The sequence below is a fragment of the Hipposideros armiger genome, unplaced genomic scaffold (assembly GCF_001890085.2).
Source record: "Hipposideros armiger isolate ML-2016 unplaced genomic scaffold, ASM189008v1 scaffold_788, whole genome shotgun sequence".
In the NCBI taxonomy this organism is placed as follows: Eukaryota; Metazoa; Chordata; class Mammalia; order Chiroptera; family Hipposideridae; genus Hipposideros; species Hipposideros armiger.
In genome coordinates this window covers 557,319-578,447 of record NW_017732138.1, presented here as the reverse complement: position 1 = coordinate 578,447, position 21,129 = coordinate 557,319, and the positions used below count along the sequence as shown (strand labels likewise).

Below are 21,129 nucleotides of genomic sequence, written 5' to 3'. Positions count from 1 at the left end.
ATCAACTGGCCCACATGTGGGATCCGAACCAGGGCCCTGCTGCTCAGAGCTGGCGTCCCAAGCCAGCTCTTAACCAATGCACCACTCAGCCGGCCCTATGATGCTTTTTTAAAACAAAAACTTTTCCTATATGATCACAATTTAAATATTAAAAGTACATGTGTACAAGGTGTGATCATAAAATACGGTGAATATTTAAATAAAAAAATATTACAGTAAAAGACACATTGCCATTAATTTTCCTCAAAATACACCCCCTCGCTTTGAACATACTTATCCCTTCATTCTTGTCACTTTCTGAAGCAGTTCTGAAAGTCCTCTTTCATGAGTGTCTTTAGTTGCACTGTCATGGCTGCCTCGATGCCCTGAATTGATTCAAAACATTTACCTTTCTTGGTCATTTTGACTTTGGGGAAGAGCCACAAGTTGCACGATGCCAGATCCGGTGAATAAGGTGGATGAGGACACACCGTAATGTTTTTATTTGACAGAAATTGCCATACACCAGAAGCGCTGTGTGCCGTGGAGCATTGTCATGATGGAGGATGAAGTGAAGACAGTCACGAAAGAGGATTTCCAGAACTGCTTCAGAAAGTGGCAAGAACAATGGGATAAGTGTGTTTGAAGTGAGGGGGGAGTATTTTGAGGGGGATTAATGGCAATGTGTCTTTTACTGTAATAACATTTTTTTTAAACATTCACCATATCTTTTGATCATACCTCATTCAAGAGGTTCTGGTCCTGGTTAAGATGAAGAAATCATACTCCGTTTCATCTCTTTCACTGATTACAATTGTCAGAGTGTGTGACGGCCCCAGTATGAGGTGTCCGTGACTCTGGGAGCTAGCTGGAAGAAAATGCATGGAGCCAAAGGGCAGAGTAGATATACTTTATTCACTGACTCTCTAGGTACTGCCCACCTGGTACAAATGGCTGGGATTTATACTGTGCGGGGATAATAGTGGCTCACAGCGTAAGTGCTTACACAAGAGTACATAAACATGACATCAGCAAGATGGACAGCGCCTGAGCAACCTTCCGTCTTCTGTACCCGGTGGGTCGCTACAGCAGTTTCACCAGATGGCCAGGCGAGGGAGCCCAACCGACTCTATTTTCCCTACAACAATAAAACAACAAAAAAACTTGCACAGGCTTCAAGTTTAACTATCAGAGGTCTCTGAAAACTAATAAGGCAAATAGTAAGAGAATCAAACCTCTAAGAGTGATCAATCCATGTGGGTTCCTATTTATTTAGTTTGATTTAGTTTGGGTTGGTTTTTTTTTTGGTGTTTTTTTTTTTTTTTTTTTTTTTAGCTGAGCCATCCTGCCACCTGTTGGCAGCTCAGCAGCAGCTCAGCTCAGGCTGGGAATGGGTCCAGACAGGAAAGATCTATGAGAACTTACTCTCTCTAGCCAGTCCCAGGAAGGGGTATTTTTTCGTATTTCACAGTTATTTTCATNTTGCCTCCTATAGTTATGTGACCTAAAACTGCCATATCTCTCAAAACCGGGAATGGGTCCAGACAGGAAAGATCTATGAGAACTTACTCTCTCTAGCCAGTCCCAGGAAGGGGTATTTTTTCGTATTTCACAGTTATTTTCATATTCTGGCCACAGCCTTGAGGCTCCTCAAGTAAAGAAGCTACAACTGATGGAGGCTCCCACAGACTCTTTGTTCTCGCTGCCTTGTCACGTGGTCAGCCTTGCTCTAGGAAGTGCAGGACAGCATGGAGGAAGCTAAAGCTTCCACTTTGCAGCAGAGTACCCAGAAAGAAGTCCGTGGGAACCAGAAGGTGTGGGAAGACCTGGAGAGGAGAGAGCTGGAGAAAGAAATCCTTTAAATCTAGGTAGGAAGTGCAGGCTTACTCTCAATATTCACATGCATGAAATAGACTGGAATCAACACAAGAGCTTTGAGAACTTACTATGGCATAGACCACCTCCCAGGTCCCAGGTGGACAAGACAGTATTGCAAAGATGGTGAATATGAAAGTCATGTTGGGATCACAACTCACAGAAGGGGGCCAGGACTTGCAGGATGACTGGCTGCTAAAACAAAACAAACAGACAAAAAATGTCAGCGTTCTTCAAAAGACTTTATCAAGTTCCAGAGTTTTATATTATAATGTTGAAAGTGTACTGTATAATCTCTAAAGTTACATGACAAACTGCCATTTCACATAATGGGTAAATTGCACAGACATTACAGAGCGAAAAAAATTCACACACATAAAAAAGTGAATGCCATATGATTCGATTATTATAAAGTTCAAAAACAGGTAAAATGAATCCATGGTGTTGAAAGCAGAATAGTGGTTAACTTTGGGAAGGTACTAATGACTGGAGGAGACTCAGTGGGGCTTGTGGAGTAAAGGCATGATTCTATATGTTAGTCTGGGCAATGGCTGCACACATGTGCTCATTTGGAAAACAGTGTTCAAAGTGTTACTTAGAATTGGTGTGCTTTCCTGTAATATTATGCATTAAGAAAATGCCTCCCCCCCCCCAAATAAAATAATGGTGCTTGTAGGGGTTTTATTTCTAGAGATTTCTTCAGTTCTGCCTATTGTCTTTATGTGTGGACAATAACCTCACTTGCATGATGTTCTTGTGTCATAATTTATCTCCCTCAGGATGCTGTGGACATTGCCACACTGTCTCCTGGCTTTGTTTTGTAAAAGTCTGAAACCCTCTGCACTCAATTGCCCTTGTTGGTGCTAGGATTTTTCTGCCTAAGTACCTGAAATATGTTTTTCTTCATTCTTGAAGTTCAATAAATGTGCCTTGATATTCATAACTGTGTGAATTCTTTCTTGATGTACTTTGTGGGGTGTTTTCTCTGAACTGCATAACCTATTATTCTTCTCTTTCAGAAAATTTTTCCTTTATTATATTCCAAATAACATTCTCTGTTCAATTTGTTTTTCTCTCACCTTTGGGTGACACCAACCATCCTTATCCAGCTCATTTTTCTCTGCCTTCTACCTCTGTCATCTGTTCACTAATTGTTTGTGTTTTCAATAATTTCTCTTCACTTACATCTATAATGATGTTGTGTTGGCTCTCTTAGCTCTGTAATCTTGCTTTTCTTCTTGTCCTCTAATTTCATTTCACTTTGAGCTCTGATTTGGTGAATACATTGTTAAGTTCTGCAATAGCTTGAAGCATTTATGGATAAACTGCCTGTGGTCCCTCAGTTGTGTTTTCATTGGCGTTTAATCCTTATTTTCATGTGCTATTTTCCTACCTTTCTCTCTGTTCTGCATACATATAAACCATGTATTTTCACTGCTTTTATACATTTCTCAGGCAGCTCAGTGCTGAACTTTGATCTGCTCTGCTGCAGGTAGGTGAGTTCTCTTTGACACCTTTCTCAGTTACTAAATCCATCTTCCACTCTCAGCTGCATTCAACTTGAGTGAGTGCTGGGAGCTGTTTTAGAAACTGCTCTTCTGAACTCTAAGGATACAAATATGGGGAAAATGGAGAAAGGATATTATGCTAAGTATTGTCCTTACTGATCTTCAGTTTGCTCTTTCTTCTAGAATCCCGTCATTGTTCTACACCCGATTCTATACCCCCACAAGGGTGGCTCCTCCCCCGTGAGCACAGTGCCCTGGAGAATGGTAGACCCCCCCAGTGGTTCTCCTGCCTCTGCCACGGTCCCACCTGGCATGAAGCATTTCCACTCTGAGGTGAGTCTCCTTAACTTCTCCCAGGTTTCTCACTCACTTCCTCACTTGCTTCTCTCTAATTCATGTCACTCACCAAAATGCAGTGTGTTATGAGCTACCTTGTGCTTTTTACACCAGATTCTTTATTCTCTTTCCTTGGCTTTTATAATATTAGGTTTTGTTTCATTTTGGTTTTTCTTTCTTTCTTTGATTGCAGTTAGTTGTTTGGGTTTGATATGTTTTTACTTTTTAAAATTTCATCAGGTATCAAAGGAGGAAGAGTCTATAATTCCACTTTTTCCTGCCACCACCTTAGCTTGGAAGTCCCCAGTGTAATGGCTTATATTAATAGAAACTCAAAATAAAATGGAAACTAAGAGGGCAACAGGTTATGTAAATAAGCAACAGGCGGTTCGGGTCTCCTCCTTGCAGACCTGGCACGTGTTCCTACTTCTTTCTACTGAGTGAAATTAAAAACAGACATACAGGGTTGACCACACGGAAGTAATAACAGCCATTCTAATTGTAAGCTAAGGAAGAGTCTAGACTGAGATAGTTTAATATCAATTCTCCTGGGTGGATAAAACAATCAGAGGATATGAGATACTTTCTGATACTAATGAAGCTCTTTATCTGCCTAAATTATTGATGACCTAGGGAGTACTGACACGTAGGGACCAGTCTCACCGCTGCCCTTCTTTGTACCTTTGGGGGTGTACCCCAGTTTTCCTTCAACAGTTCCCACCTCTATAAAGTATGATGGTGATGTCTGACTCAACTAAATGTCTGAGAAGAAATGAGATAATAAACACAAAGTGCTTTGTGGGAGAATTAGGCCTCTGCTCTTGCTGCTTCTTTTTTTCACATAAAATGAATTTGAAGACCTGATGTTTGTGATCTGCACCATTAATGGTGTTTGTAATGCTACCTGTGTGTGTTTAAGACCCTAGGGTTCTCATGGCTGCCTCCCCCAAATAAGCATTCAGGTTCAACTTGGCAAACGCTGAAGTACCCGTGAGCATAGTGGTAAAGCTTCTCAAAGATTTTCTGTGGTGTTCACTCATATGTTTCTTCCTGGTCCTACATCATTCTTAAGAGTCCTTAAGAGATGGGTTAGACACTTAAAAAGGGAGTGAATTATTTCAAGCCAATAGGGGACCAGTGTGGTCCACATTAATTAGAGTTAGTACCTTTTAAGTTCCTAGTATATTCCAAGTGCCCTGTTAGTTGTGTTCAAATCCATGTCCTCCAGTCCTATCAACAATATTATAAGAAAGATGGAAAAACTAGTAATACTTGGGAATGCTAAGGAATTTGCCTGGGACACACAGCTATGCAGTGGCAGATTCAGAATTGAAATGTCAGTCTTCCTACTGGAAGCCTGAGCCTGGGTGCTGCAGCTCATTGTTGGTGACTGTTGAGTTCAACTTACATTAGCTTTCAAGTCACTGTGTACATAAATGTAAGAAATGCTGGATTCAATGAGGGATAATCAGAGGCCTTACATACACCAGTTTCCTTGACAGAAAACAAAAGAGAAACAGGAAGACTTGTATTCAATGATGATACACTTCTCTAAGTATCTAACCTTCTCGTCTTGAAGGAAACTTCACTCTACCTAGGATCACAATAATCTCTGTTGATGGATTGATAAATTCTCCTATGCCCAGGGTTTCTTGAGAAAAATTGTTCTTTCCCCTGACTTTCTTGGCTAAGCACCGTTTTCTTAGGCAGCCCACAGAGACATCTCTATGACCCTTGGCCCCAGCCCAAGCCAGGGAGAACTCACCTGCCCTAGCCTGTCTGCCAGGTGGGCTCCAGGTCTGGGCCTGCCTCCTGCCTGTGAGGGGTCACATGGGTTTACTCAGCTGCTATAGTTGTGCTGTTGCTATTTTCGACCTAAGCCCAAGTGTTCTTTGGAGACAATCTGTACAATATCTTCTCTGTCCATACTGAAATCATTTTAGTCATAGGAGAATCCCACCAGCACAATTGCTGTATCCCAAACAAATATATCACCTGCTATAAAACTCCTCCATATGAGAAATATTTCTGTATTTTATCTTATGTCTGATCTACGTGTAGTTTTCTTGTTTTTGTTAGGTTTAATGTGTGGTTTGAAACATATAGTCTATTTTGATTACTTCAGCATAAATGATGTTTAATAAATTCTTTTTTTATCAGTTTCAGGTGTACAAAACAATGTAATAGTTAGACATTTATACCCCTCACAACGTGATAACCCCACTTCCCCAATCTACTACTCCTCTGACATCGTATGTAGCTGTTACAATTCCACTGACTGTATTCCCAATGATATATTCCACATCCTGTGAATATATATATATATATATATATATATATATATATATATATATATTATAGTTGACATTCATTATTATTCAGCTTCAGGTGTACTTAATAACTACTATGTTAAGGGCCAAATAAGATGTGATGTTAAAAGATTTCCATAAGCAAACTCTACTATTTGAAGTTTACTTCTATCTTTGTACTCTCAAATATTTTTACACACCAGTGACATCTGTGTTAAGATATTACTGATGAAATGAATCCTGAAAATTGAGTGAAATGTATCAAATTGAAAATGTACAAGGCATTAATTGAGGGCTCCTGCTGTACCTTTTTAAAATTCATTTGCTGTCTTTCCTGTTGGAGCCTCAAAAAGAGAGACCCAGACAAATCATCAGGCTGGTAAGGTGAGCTATGTGACAAGCTCTCCATATAGAACTGTATTAGCTACTGATAGCTATTATTAATAGCTCTGAAAATGGTGAAGTTACCACAAAGCACTCTGCCTAGCGTGTTCCTTTGTTTTATGGCTGCACTGAGTTTAATGTGAGGAATGATACAGCTTCCATCTTCTCCAAGACTCTTCCTCCAAGAGCCCAAAGTGCTTTGCAAATGTGTTCTTACCGATTTCCATAGCTCTGATGCAGTGTTTTGAAGACACCAGAGGGAAGCTGTGCAGCCGAGGCTATTCAGTCAGTGGAGAGACCCACTCCCACTGCTGACGTTGGGCCTGGCTGCTTCCTGGCCCTATCCTGCCCTTCCTCACTTCCTCCTAAACAAGAGGCTTTGCAAACAAGAAGCTCAAATTCATTATACCGTGCAGGGTTTTTATATGCCTTCAATTTGTTCAGTTTTCAAAAACAGTTTTAAATGGCTGTTACTTCCTTTGGAGAGTTATCGTGGTTAAGGATTTCTCTATTAGGAAAAAAATTTCCCAGCATTCTACAGGCTTTCTTCGTATGTGTAACACAATGGACAATGGCAGACATGGAAGCTCAATGAGCAATTTTTAATAAATAGAATTTCTTTTTTTAAAGGAGGAAAGAAAAATTTTTAGAAATCTAAAAGGAATTACTTCCCTGATTTTAGCCAGCTTAAAATATGTATGTTTTGACTTTTCTAAACAAGTTAGAAGAAAAATACCCTAAAGTATTTAGCTTTTTGAGACCTGATGAGCCATTGAGTTTCCTGAGGCTGGAGTACAGGTCAGGAAGGAACTCCATGCGTGGCCTGCTTGGAGGAGAGGAGCAGAGACGCTGGCGTGAACTGATACTTCCACACACCAGCTGCTGTGTAGTTCTAATCTGGTTTCTGACATATCCTCTGCAGGCTGGATCAGAGTTGACCTGAGAGGCTCATGTAGTCTTCTAGGAAAGCATAGAGGCCTTTCTCATCGTCAGTTTTTTATACCAAGACCAGAAAATGCTTTGTTGTGGGGGGTGTCCTGTGCATTGTAGAATATTTAGCAGCTTCTCTGGTGCCTACTCACAGGTGCAAGTAGCACCCTTCCTGAGTCATGTGTAATGTCGACGAAAAACATCCAGCCTAAGAAAAAGCTTATAAGAGTTTATTTGAGCCAAACTGACAACAATTGCCGAGAAGTGAAGTCTCAGCGGATTGAGAAAATACTCCGGAAAATGACTGTTTTGCAACTTATTTTATACATTAGAATCAAAGGAGGAGGGTTACATGAAATCCATTGGTTGTAGATTAAGGGAGTGGGAGAAAGCAAAGTGGGGAAATCTCTGGGATTGGATAAAAAGTAAAATGGAGACACACATGCTTCTTTTACATTGGTGGGTACAGGATAGTTAATAGCATTTTACAGCTATTATAGAGGTAGTACTTGGGGATAGAGATAACAATGAGGGATTCTGTAGTTTCCTGCTTTGGTGTGGTGGGTTGTGCCCCCTGGGGGATCTGGAAAAAGAGATTACTCTGACATTTCAAGGGCATGTTATCTTAGATGAAAAATGACCACAGACAGGCTCACTTATAGTAAACATTGACCTTTGTGGAGGAAGCTACAGGCCAAGGATGTGACTACCGCCGTGACTCACTTTTAGTTAGGAGTTTTTATGTACAGATCATCTTATGTGGTTATTTTCAGTCTCCTGAGCTTGTCAGGTTTAACCTGTGGCCCACTTTCCATCCACAATATCAAAAATGTCTCTAGACACTGCCAATGTCCCCTGGGGTGGAGGTGGGGGGTGGGTGGGGGGCGGCTAAATCATCGCTGGTTGAGACCCACTGTCCTTTATCAACAACTCTGAAGAGTTTTAAAAACTGAACCTTTCCCAAGACTCAGCTCTCACAAATGTTACCAAGAATGCTGTTATGTGGAATGTACCAGAATATCAGAAGAAACTCAAGATGCTGCTACATCCAAAAGACGCATGACTTCCGTGGCAGAACACTGCATACACATTCAAAGAAGCAGCTGCTTTGATCTCCTTTTACAGGGAAAATTGAAGAAGAAGGCCTTTCGAATGAAAGTGCTCACTTCACTACCTAAGGCTTTAGGGATTAAGAATATTTTCCCCACTCTCTAATTATAGGTGTCATTAAGAATTCGCTGAAATGTTACACTAGCAATCAATTTTAAAATGAATTGCTTTGCCCTTTACAATGCATTAAAATTATAGGATAGCTTAGTGATTAACCAAACAAATTGACATACATTATAATCATGTTACCACTGCTAATAATTACCTATTGATGACTAAATTATAGATTTCCAGTTAAAGGAAAACTTAAATTTCTTTGCATTTTCATGATTTTGATTGTGGGAAGTTAGGAAAAGAAGTAAACAATCATTAAGAGTTCTTTTAAAGTGGTTTGGATTGATTTATTTGGTTTACAAGCAACACTGGTAGCACAACTTGACTGTTACAACCATTAATTAATTAATTTACTATTTCCCTTACTTTGAAATACTCAGCTGTGGAAAAGTGCAGTCCCACTGAACTGAGTTAGGTAGCTGCAGACCTGTCATTTATAGCAAAAACAACAAAGGAAGTATTTTCTAAGAGAAGTCATCTGACAGGACCCTGGCAGGACAAATATTCTGATGCTGCATTAGTAAGAATATACAACTATGCACAGTAGATCAAACAAGACATAATGGGACTGCAGGAAATACTTGTTAAACAGGATAAAAGAAAACTACAGCAGGCCAAGAGCTAAAGTCAAAAGCCTTAAAAGGAAGCCTGCAGTAAGTGAAATATCAGTTATACTCACATGCCTTTACCAGGAGAAATCGGGAATTAAATCCTTGATTTCTAGTCACAGACCTTTCAATTCAGGTATTATTCTAATTTTATGCTCTCTTAAGATAGTACTGGACTTGGAGTAAAAACGGGGCTTTTTAATGCCCTCTAGCTTTGTGATCTAGGGCAGGACCCTGTCAGGGCTTTAGGGTTTTTATAAATTACCTGGATTGTATATGAAACAGTTTGTGAATGTGATTCAGTGAACAGATAATAGAGCAACTCCCTACCCAGGCAGTGTTCCCCTGCCAATGTTCTATTACATTCCTTATCCTATTATACCTTTTTTTTTTATTAAATTAGATTTATTGGGGTGACATTGGTTAATACACTATATAAGTTTCAAGTGTACAATTCTATAATACATCATCTGTATATCACATTGTGTTCACCACCCAAAGTTTAGTCTCCTTTCATCACCATATATTTGGTCCCCTTTACCTTCCTCCTCCCCCCACGCCCTTCCCCTTCCCCTCTGGTAACTACCATACTCTTGTCTGTGTTTATGAGTTTGTTTGTTTGTTTATTCGTTGCTTCCTGTTTTATATTTCACATATGAGTGAAATCATATGGTTCTTGTCCTTTTCTGTCTCTTATTTTGCTTAGCATATTCTCAAGATCCATGCATATTGTCACAAATGAAAGGATTTCATCATTTATGATAGCCTAAAAGACAGAGAATTGAGAGTAAAAGCAAATAATAGTAAAAGAACTCTACGAGAACCATCTGACTCCATCAGAAAGAACAATATAAGAATAATGGGTATACCAGAAGAAGAAGAGAGGGAGAGGGGCACAGAAAGCCCATTCAAACAAATAATCAATGAGAACTTCCTAAACCTACTTGACTTCCTTAACAGCTGCACTGGTCCAGGCCTAGCATGAAAAAGTTGGCACACATGGGGTTTCACTGGAGAGAGTTTACTAAAGGGGCTATTGGCAGAGGTGGGAGCTGGGTGATAGAGCTCAGAAGGAAGAGTGGGGCACCCAGTGATAGGAACAGCAGGAAGCTACCACCTCCCCCAGGCCTGAAAGGGGCCAGGAGGGAGCAGTTATTGCCAGTTGGAGAGAGTTGATTTGTAGGAGAGGTCACCTGTCATGAACTAGAAAGAGGGACAGAGCCACGGTGAGGCGAGCAGGGGGCAAGAGGAATAAATACCCCTGATTCTGAGTGCCCAACCAGAAGTAGAGGGTGAGGGAGCCCAGGGAATGCAGAGGCACCATCCCAGGGCAGAGAACGGCTGTGAGCCAAGCAGCACACAGTAACCAGCACAACCACTCCACCAGGGACAGAGGTTCTCAAATATATATTCTCCCAGTAGGCTGTTTTATAGATACATACAAATATTAATAACAGCTCTGCTGCCACTGCCACCAGACAAGGATGCTTTTCAAACTCTTCTACTGCTTCCTGAATGGATTCACTACTCACCCCCTTCACATGCCATTCATCAGTTTCAAACCATCCCCAGGTGCAAGGGCTGACTGCATAATACTGTGAATGGCTCGACCTGACTATGCCCCACAGGGTGAGGAAAACATCATGTTTGACTCACATGGTGAACCTCCATTCACAACTCTGTCACTGTGTGACCATTTCACTGAATCAGGTTATTGATTGTCAGTTCTTACCAAATTGATCTAGAGATTCAACAGTATCCCAATCATTCTCCCAGCAGGCCGTTTTATAGACATATACAAACTGAACCTAAATCTTACATGGAAAGGCAAAGGAATTAAAATAGCCCCATTTTTTTTGAAAAATAAAAAGAAAGATCAGAGGACTCACACTACAACAAAGGAGGCAATAATATATAATGGAGAAATGACAGTCTCTTCAATAGTGGTGATGGAAAAACTGGACAGACACATGCAAAAAAAATTAAACTGGTTCACCTTCTTATACCATATGCAAAAATAAACTCAAAGTGCATTAAAGACTTAAATTTAAGACCTGAAACCATAAAACTCCTAGGAGAAAACATAAGAAGCAAACTATCTGACATCAGTCTTAGTAAAATCTTTATGGATATATCCCCTTGAGCAAGGGAAACAAAAGCAAAAACAAACAAATGGGGCTGCATCAAACTAAAAAGCTTCTACACAGCAAAGGAAACCTTCAATAAAATGAAAAGGCAATCTACTGAATGGTAGAATATATTTGTAAATGATATATTACATAAGGGGTTAATATCCAAAATATATAAGAACTAATACAATTCAATTTAAAAAAATGAACAATTAAAAATGTGCAGAGTACATGAATAGACATTTCTCCAAAGAGACAGACACATGAAAAGATGCTCAACATCACTAATCATTGGAAATGCAAATTAAAACTACAATTAGATATTACCTCACACCTGTCAGAATAGCCATCATCAATAAAGCAACAAACAACAAATGTTGGCAAGGATGTGGAGAAAAGGGAACCCTCATGCACTGGTGGTGGGATTGCAAATTGGTGCAGCCACTATGGAAAACAGTATGGATGTTCCTCAAAAAATTAAAAATAGAACTATCTTATGACCCAGCAATTCCACTCCTGGGTATCTATCCAAAGAAATCGAAAACACTAATTTAAAAAGACATATGTACCCCTATGTTCACTGCAGCATTATTTACAATAGCCAAGATATGGAAGCAACCTAAGTGCCCCTCATTACATGAATGGGTAAAGAAGAGCTGGTACATATACACAATGGAATATTATGCAGCCATAAAAAGAACAAAATCTTATGATTTGCAACAACATAGATGAACCTAGAGGGTATTATGCTAAGTGAAATAAGTCAGACAGAGAAAGATAAATACTATATAATTTCCTTTGTATGTGGAATTTAAAATACAAAGCAAATCAACAAACAAAACAAAATAAAAACAAACTCATAGGGCTGGCCGAGTGGCGCATTGGTTAGGAGTTGGCTTGGGACGCCAGCTCTGAGCAGCTGGGTCCCGGTTTGGATCCCACATTAGGGCGAGTGATGCTGTGCCCTCTACAGCTAAGATGGTGAACAACAGCTCGACCTGGAGCTGGACTGCTGTGTGTTGCCAGCAGCGGCATAGGCTGTAGTCCCTGCTGCAGTGGGCTGCCATGAGCTACTGTGAGTGACTGGCAGCGGCATGAGCTGCGCAAAGCTGGCATGAGCTGGCATGAGCTGCCGTGAGCGGCCATCCAATGGCCGGCGAGCGACTGCCTCATCCTGGAAGAGTGTGATGATAATACCAACATGGGACAGTGAAGCGACATCCTCCACAACTAGACTGAAGAACAAAAGGACAGTAACTTGTCTGTTCCCCTTCCCCAATTCCCCAGTGCTGTTCCCCTCCCCCAATTCCCCAATAAAATCTTTTTAAAAAATAATAAAAAACTCATAGAAACAGATCAAACTGATGGTTGCCAGAGGGGAGGGGAGTGTGGGAATGAATGAAAAAGGTGAAGGGGAATATAGTCAATAATATTGTGATAACTTTACACTGTGACAGATGGTTACTGGACAGTGTGGCAATCACATAATAAGGTTATATAAATGTCGAATCACTATATTGTACACCTACAATATAATATTGTATACCAATTATACTTAAATTTAAATAAATAATTACTAAGTAGTTTTACTCCAAAGTTTTAGTAATCAAGTCAGTGCAGGTGGCATCGTGAAAGGACAAATACATGTAAATTAATGTAACACCATAGAGAGGTACACGAATATAGTCAAATGACTTGTGACAGAGAGAAAAAAGGCAACTGAATGAAGAATTCATAGTCTTTTTAACAAATGATGCTAGAACAATTGGATGTCTAAATGCAAAAAACTGAAACTAAACCCATATCGCACCTTATACACCAATTAACTGAAAATGTACCAAAGACAAAATGCTAAAACTATAAAATTTCCTTAAGAAAACAGAGTAGAAAAATATTCATGACCTTAAATTATACGTAGAATTTTTAGATGAAACACCTAAAGCATAATCTATAAAAGAAAGTTAATAAATTAGGCTTTATTAAAATTAAAAACTTCTCTGAGAAGGACATAAACTAGAGAATGAAAAGACAAGCCACATACTTGAATAAAGTATTTTCAAATAACATTCTGACAAAGTGCTTTCAACAAGAATACACAGAGTTCTTAAAATTCTGCAGTAAGAAATATATCAACTCAGTAAGAGAAAAATGGGCAAAGAATCTAAACAGTCTCTTTACCAAAGAAGATATACAAATGGCAAACAAGCACATGAAAAGATGTTCAACACCACTAGTCATTAGGGAAATGAAAATTCAAACCACAATGAGATACCAAAATGTATCTATTGGAATGGCTATAAAAGAAAGAAAGAAAAAGAAAAAAACCCTAATGCTACATGAAATAAGTCAGATAGAAAAAGATAAAAACTGTACTATTTCATTCATATATGGAATATAAAACAAAAAAGAAACAAATAAACAAATAAAACAAAACAAATTCATAAATGCAGATGACAGATTGATGGTTACCAGAGGGAAAGATGGGTGGAGGGAGGGCAAAATGGGGTAAGGGAGTCAAATATATGTTGACAAATGGAAACTATACTTTGGGTGGAAAACACACTAGTGTATACAGATATCAAATTATAATGTTGGACACCTGAAACTTATATAATGTTATTAACCAATGTTACCTCAAAAAAAATGAAAATAAAAAAGTACCCTGATAATCTCAAGAATATAGGAACTAAAAACAAGAACTCTCATATCTTGCTGGTAGAATGCAAAATAGTCAAACCATTAGAAAATAACTTGGCAGTTTTTAATGAGGTTAAACATATATTTACCATATGACTCAGCAATCCCATTTCTATGTATTTATCTAAGAGCAATGGATATTCATTTATTTGTAATTGCCAGTAACTGAAAACAATCCAGATATCCTTCAACCTGTGAACGAATAAATGAACTATAATACAGACAGTGCCAAAAAGATGCATACACACTTTAAGAAAGGAAAACTGTATTAAAATTGTAATACTCAATATATACTGATAACAAAAGATGAATACAAGTCACATTTGACTTCTGCGATTACAAGAGGGGATCAAAGTGGTTACCATCAGCATCCAGACACTTCTGATTACTGCAAACTACTGCTTGAGCAACGCTGACCCAAGTGGCCATTTGTATACATTTTTTTGGCACCCCCGGTATGTATGTGCATATATATGTATATTTTGAATCCAAATTGCTAATATTTTGTTAAGTATTTTTACACCTATAATAAGGGATATTAGTCTCTGGTTTTCTTGTAATGCCTTTGTTTAGTTTTGGATTAGGGGTAAATGCTGGCCTCATAAAATAAGTTGGGAAATATTCCCTCTTCTGTTTTCTGGAAGGCATTGTGTAGAATTGGTATTACTTTTTCCTTAAGTGGTTGGTAGAATTCGCCAATGAAACCATCTGGGCCTGGAATTTTCTTTGTTGGAAGATTTTAAACTACAAATTCAATTATTTAATAGATATAGAACTATTCAAGTTCTATTTCTTCTTGACTGAGTTTTAGTGGGAGGTTTTCTTTAAAAAAATTGGTCTATTTCATCCAAGTTATTGCATTGATGGACATTGCTTAGTTCATAGTGTGTTATTATCTGTTAATATCTATAATGATGTGCCCTATTTTGTTCCTAATATCAGTAATTTGTTTTCTCTGCACATCTGAGTTGATGTTATTTATATTATCAAAGGAACAGCTTTTGGTTTTTGGTTTTTTCTCCATTGTTTTTCTGCTTTCAATTTCACTGATATTTTTAGCTTATATCATTATTAATTTCTTATTTCTGCTTGCTTTTGGGTTTATCTTGTTCTACTTACTCTGTGTGTGTGTGTGTGTGTGTGTGTGTGTGTGTGTGTGTGTGTGAAAGCTTTGATTACTGATTTAATGCTTTTCTTCTTTTCTAATATAAGTATTTAATGCTATAAATGTTTCTTTAAGCACTGCATTAGCTGCATCACACAGATTTGATACACTGTCTTTTCATTTTCAAAACGTTTAAAATTTCCTTTGAGACCTGTTCTTTGACTCTCAGTTTATTTATCAGTATGTTATAACTATAACTAAATAGATTCTAAATATTTGGATATTTTTCAGATTATCTTTCTGTTATTGATTTCTAGTTTAATTCTATTGTAACCTTAGCGCACCATTTGTATGATTTCTATTCTTTTAAATGTATAAAGTGTTGTTTTAAGGCCCAGAATATGGTCAATCTAGGTAAATGTCCCACGCACACTAGAAAAAATATATATATTCTGCTGTTCAGTTCTATATGTTAAATGTTAGTGTTCTACAAACATCTACTAAGTCAGGTTAATTTATAGTGTTGTTTACTTCTTCTTTATCTCTTGATTTTCTCCCTACTGTTCTCTCAGTTACTGAGAGAGGAATGTTGCAGTCTCTAACCATAATTATAGATTTGCCCATTTTTCCTTTTAGTTCTGTCCTTTTGTTCATGTATTTTGAAGCCCTCTTGTTCAATGCATACACCTTAAGGCTTTCTACATACTCTTGGAGAATCGACCCCTTTGTCACTAAGTCATGTCCTTCTTTATCCTTGATAACGTTTCTTGTTCTGAAGTCTACTTTGTCCAATATTAATATAGCTGCTTCAGCTTTCTTTTGGTTAATGTTTGTAACATATATATTTTATTATTTATTTATTTATTTATTTATTTATTTAAAGCTGAGCCATCCTGCCACCTGTTGGCAGCTCAGCAGCTGCTCAGCACGGGCCGGGAATCGAACCGCTGTTGCTCAGAGCTCAAACTCTTGAGCGAGCTCTTAACCAACTGAGCCACTAACATATATATTTTAAATCTTCTACTTTTAACCTATCATATATTTAATATTTAAATACATTTAAATGGGTCTCCTGTGAATAACTAAACTTCAGTCTTGTTTTTGTTACCCAATCTGATATTCACTGTCTTTTAATTCATGTGTTTAGGCCATTCACATTCAATGTGATTATTGATGTTTAAATTAAAATCTATCATCTTTCTGCTTAGTTTTTGTTTCATTTGTTCCTGTTTCTTTTTCCTCTTTCGTTAGGTTAACTGAACTTTTTTTATTGCCTATTTTATCTCCACTATTGAATTGTTATTCATACTTGATTTCTTCTTTGTTTTTTTAAAAAAAAATTTTGTTAGCATTTCATGAGTCTCCTTCCATGTGCTTTCAAGCCACCAGGACACAGCTCCCTCCTCACCTCCCCCAGCCCCCTCCCCACACACTTAATCTTTGCCTCAGTTATTTTGCCAGAATTTGGTCTTCATGATGACAGGCTGCTTTGGGAGCTTTCTCTTCCCCACAACTTTCTAGTAGCCCAATTGTACCACATCAGTGATGGGAGCAGTTCAAGTCTTGTTTTTGGCAGCATTTACCTGCGTCTGCTCACTGACCAAGGTTCATAATTTACCAAAGTTGACATTTAGGCAGAAACTCAGGTTCCTCTTTAAGTGGTAATGCCTCATACCAACTTTCCCAAAATAACCTGGGTGATATTTGTCAAAGTTGGTCCTGTGGTGATGCCAGGTTCAGCATTACCCTGGCCTCCCAGGTCCATGGCTGTGACTCACATGGCTCTAAAGTTTCCAGGTCTTTCTCTGTCTGGATGGCATGTCTGGCCGAGGTGAAGGAGCATACTTGTTTTTAAATGTTTTAGTGGTTGGGATATGGGAGAGCTCCCTCACTAGAGAAATTTTAAGCCCCCTCACTATAGGAATTTTAATTCTTCTCAATATAGAGCTATAATCATTGTAGCCCAACATTCCTCCAGACCAGTCCAGACCTAACTCCTGGGTGAACAAATGTCACCTGAAATTAAGATGAATAGACTTTGAGTCCCATCCCTGGAGCCAGCGCTTTTAATTTATTAATTAACATCTGTCTCTCCTCATCTAGGGGCCCTTGGGATACAAATTATGTCCCACAGAGGCTTCCGGTGAACCCCAACCAAGGCAGATATGAGACTCCTCTTTTTATTTAAGAACAGATAGGGCAAGAGTTTCGTGAATACCCCATAGGTAGGGACAGTGCTACCCCCCTTCTCAGCTTGAAGCAGATACAAAAGAAAGAGATCTCCCGTCCTTCAACTTCCCACAGAGATTTATGGGGATCACGTCTCTCAGGGAAAACAAGGCAGGCAGTTAGAGACAGGTAATTGGGTCTCTGCATTCCTGCACAGCCAACACAATCTACAGGGAGCACTGCCTGGAGACCTCCCAAATTCTTCCCTTATCTGTCCTAAGCATTAACCACCGGTAGAGGCCACCATGACCTCCATCTCACCCTATCCTCATTAAGCCATCATTATAATATCATATATATGCCCAGAAGTTCATTAATATCATTATAACAGACTGAACTCTGGGAAGGGACATGCTCAGTCTAAGAGGGTGAGGTAATAGCCCCTTATCAATTACAGGTGTCAATCAAGCAGTCCTGCACCTGGAGAGGTACAGCTCATCCCAAAGAAAAAAAGATAAAACCCCCATGCTCCTGCAAGCTGCTGCCCCTTGAACCCTTGGCCACTTTTCGAGCCTTGCTTTTGCTCGAGACCCCATTCAAACCCTTTGGAGTGTACTTTTTCTCCTAATAATGCCACCTTGAGCCTTGAGCTGCGAGCCTTGAGCCGCTTTTTCTTTGTGCTCTGCCTGCTCCTAATTCTGTGGAGTCCACTATCTCTTCTAACAAACTTTTTCACCGCTTTACTTGTGTCTCATTCAATTATTCACTCAAGATTCCAAGAACCTGGACACCACGCCAAGAAGGGCCTAACCTCCAGCAACATAGCTCGCAGCTAGGATTCCCAGTTTTCCTCCCTGAGGCCCGGGTTCGACCCCCGGTGTGAGAGCCAAGCCCGGACATCTCGCTGAGAAGGGCCCCCCCTCTCCGGTAACATTTGCCCTAGTGTTTACAATGTGTATCTTTAATTAACCAGAATCTACCTTCAAATATTACCCCACTTCACATGTAATATAAAGACCTTTCAACAATGTATTCCCAACTCTTCCCTCCCATCTTTTGTGCTATCATTGTAATATATTTTGCTTTTATATGTTCTATAAACCCATAATCACTATTTTTGCTCTAGACAGCCAAATCTCTTTTATGGTAATTAAAAATGGAAAAAAAAATTTTACCTTCATTTATTCCATTTCCAGTGTTCTTTATTTCTTTGTGTCAATATAAATTTCTGTCTGGTATCATATTTCTTCTTCCCTGAAGAACTTCCTTTAACATTTCTTGTAGTGTAAATCTATTGACAATGCATTCTCATTTTTTGTCTTAAAAAGTGCTCTCCTTCATTTTTAAGAGATATGTTCATTATATGTAGAATTCTGGGTAGATTTTTTCTTTCTTTCTTTCTTGCTTTCAGCATGTTAAAGATGTCTTCTGGCTCTTTGAGGAAGACATGGTTGCAGCTCCATTCTGCCCACTCTCGCTCCTGACTCCTGCTGTTCGCTTCAGCCGAGGAGCATGTTGGTCAGGAAGCCATGCTGCAACCATGGCTTTTAAAGACACAAGAAAGGCACCCTTGAAACCAGAAGTGGAGATTCACCGAATTAGAATGACTCTAACCAGCCGCAATGTGAAATCCTTGGAGAAGGTGTGTGCTGACTTGATCAGAGGCGCAAAAGAAAAAAAAGCCTCAAAGTGAAAGGACCAGCTCAGATGCCTACCAAGCAAGACTCAGCATCACTACAAGGAAAACTCCCTGTGGGGAAGGTTCTAAGACTTCGATCATTTTTAGATGAGGATCCACAAGTGACTCAGTGACTTGCGCAGTCCTTCTGAAACTGTTCAGCAGATTGCTTCCATCAATATTGAGCCAGGAGTTGAGGCTGAAGTTATCATTGCAGATGCTTAAATCAACCTCTTTAATAAATTGATTATCAGTTGTTAAAAAAAAAAAGTCTCCTGGCTCACATAATTTCTGACAAGAAGTCTGCAACAATTCTTATATTTGGTCACTGTAAGTAAAGTGGTCTTTTTTTCCCTGCCTGCCTTCAAACTTTCTCTTTATCTATGTTTTGCCAGAAACTTAAATATGATATGCTTAAGTGTATCCAACTTTTGCTTATGTTTTGGTTGGCTGGTTTTCGGTTTTGCTTTGTATTTATCTTGCTTGGTATCCTCTGAGCTTTTTTTGGTTATGTGGTTTGGTGTGTCATTAACTTTGGAAAATTCTCAACAATTGCATCTTCAAATACTTCTTCTGCCCTTTTCTCTCTGTTTTCTCCTTTTGAGATTCCAATAATATGGACATTGGACCTACTGATATTGTCCTTGGGCTCTATGTCTTGTTTTCTACTATTTTTTCTTTTTGTGTTTCAATCTATATTATTTCGATTTCTCTTTCTTCAACTTCTGATTCTTTAATTGCATTCAACTAAGTCTGTCTAGGTGAGCGCAGTGTAACTCCCGCTCGCTCCCTCGAGGAGGGCGCGGGCTTGTTTGCAGCTGGCCACATGAGGTGCCGAGTCTTCGGCCTTGCCTTGCCCAGGTGTAATGCAGCCCCCCGCATGTGTAGCCTCCATCTAAGTCCTACACAATGGAACTCGTAAAAATAAAAAAAAGTGAACCCTAGGTCATGAAAACATCCAAGATACATTAAAGAGAAAAAAGAATGTTGCTAAATGATATGTATAGCTTACTAAGCACACCTCATTTGTATTAATTTTTTAAGTGCTAAATATGTGAGATATTTGTGTGTCTATACACACCAAACTGTTAATAGTGGTTAACTCTGGGAAAGGAAGTTAACAAAGCTGGTGAGTGTGTTTGTGTGTGTGTGTGTGTGTGTGTGTGTGTGTGTGTGTGTGTGTGTGTGTGTGTGTGTTGAGGGGTAGGTTTGGAAAGAGAAATGTAAGAGGATCTGCTCTGTCAGGGTTTGATGGGGAAACAGTTGTCACTTCGTGCATTCTAGCTATTAAGCCTTTAAGACAGAATGGCAGCTTCATGACTATTGGAAGAGCTGGAGGAGTGGACAGATATCAGGAAAGCTGTGATCAAGGGTCAGAGAAAACTACAGTAGAAGTCTCAGCCTGAATGTCCAGGAGTGGGTTGTTGGTGGAAAACTGGCATTCCACCACATCCATAAAGCAGGTTCCTGGAAAGGGCTGCAAAGCTGCTGTGTCCATGAACTTGGAACTTGTAGAAAGGCCTGTGAACCGTCCATGCCTAACCCCGACACTCTCCAAGCGATGGCCCCTACTGAACTTCACCTTCCAGATCTCAAGAGTCCTTCTCATTGGCCAGTGCTAACCCAGAGCCAAAAAAGACAGGGAAATGGCCATCTCAGATGAGATGGGAGTGATAGTGCCAAGATGACTACAAGCAATTCAGCCCCAAACTTGCACTTTGTTGTCAAATAGATTTGATATGGTTAGAATCTGGGGATGTTGCACCTTCTACTAAGTCATGTTATCACATATACAACTCCCAGAGTTCATATAGTTCCACACATTGAAAATCTACTTGAGAGAAATTGCTGCTAACACAATTATTGAAAATATGACCACAGTTCCTGTTAATTAATATATCTTGGTTTTCATTTGAACAGAAATAGATTTGAGCACAGTGATGGGCATCTATTCAAATGAGTCACTAAAAGCCTCCTGTCAGCTTCAGGCAGATTATTGTAAATGCCTGTCTAGTGATTTATGAGAGAAGAAAAGCCATATACTTCACTTCTGTTTTCATTCAAAGTAAGAAATGCACAAGTAGCTTACTGTCAGGAGTGTTTACTGTATATGTCATTTTACTATATATCTCTTTTGCATCCTATGCAGGGCATTCTGATGCATCCTAAATTTTATGACATTAAGGCAGACACATTTA

The 21,129-nt window shown here is 39.1% G+C and overlaps 1 long non-coding RNA gene and 1 pseudogene across 2 annotated transcripts in view; one reads left to right on the top strand and one right to left on the bottom strand.

Annotated features, from left to right (window-relative positions):
• Positions 1-21,129, bottom strand: part of LOC109374106 (uncharacterized) — a 140,050-nt gene that overhangs the window by 85,193 nt on the left and 33,728 nt on the right. For both annotated transcript variants that reach the window (XR_002122341.1, XR_002122340.1), the window contains exon 2: positions 1,926-2,049. This is a non-coding gene — a long non-coding RNA (uncharacterized LOC109374106). The remainder of the gene's footprint in view (positions 1-1,925; positions 2,050-21,129) is intronic.
• Positions 18,600-19,156, top strand: LOC109374105 (40S ribosomal protein S20 pseudogene; annotated as a pseudogene).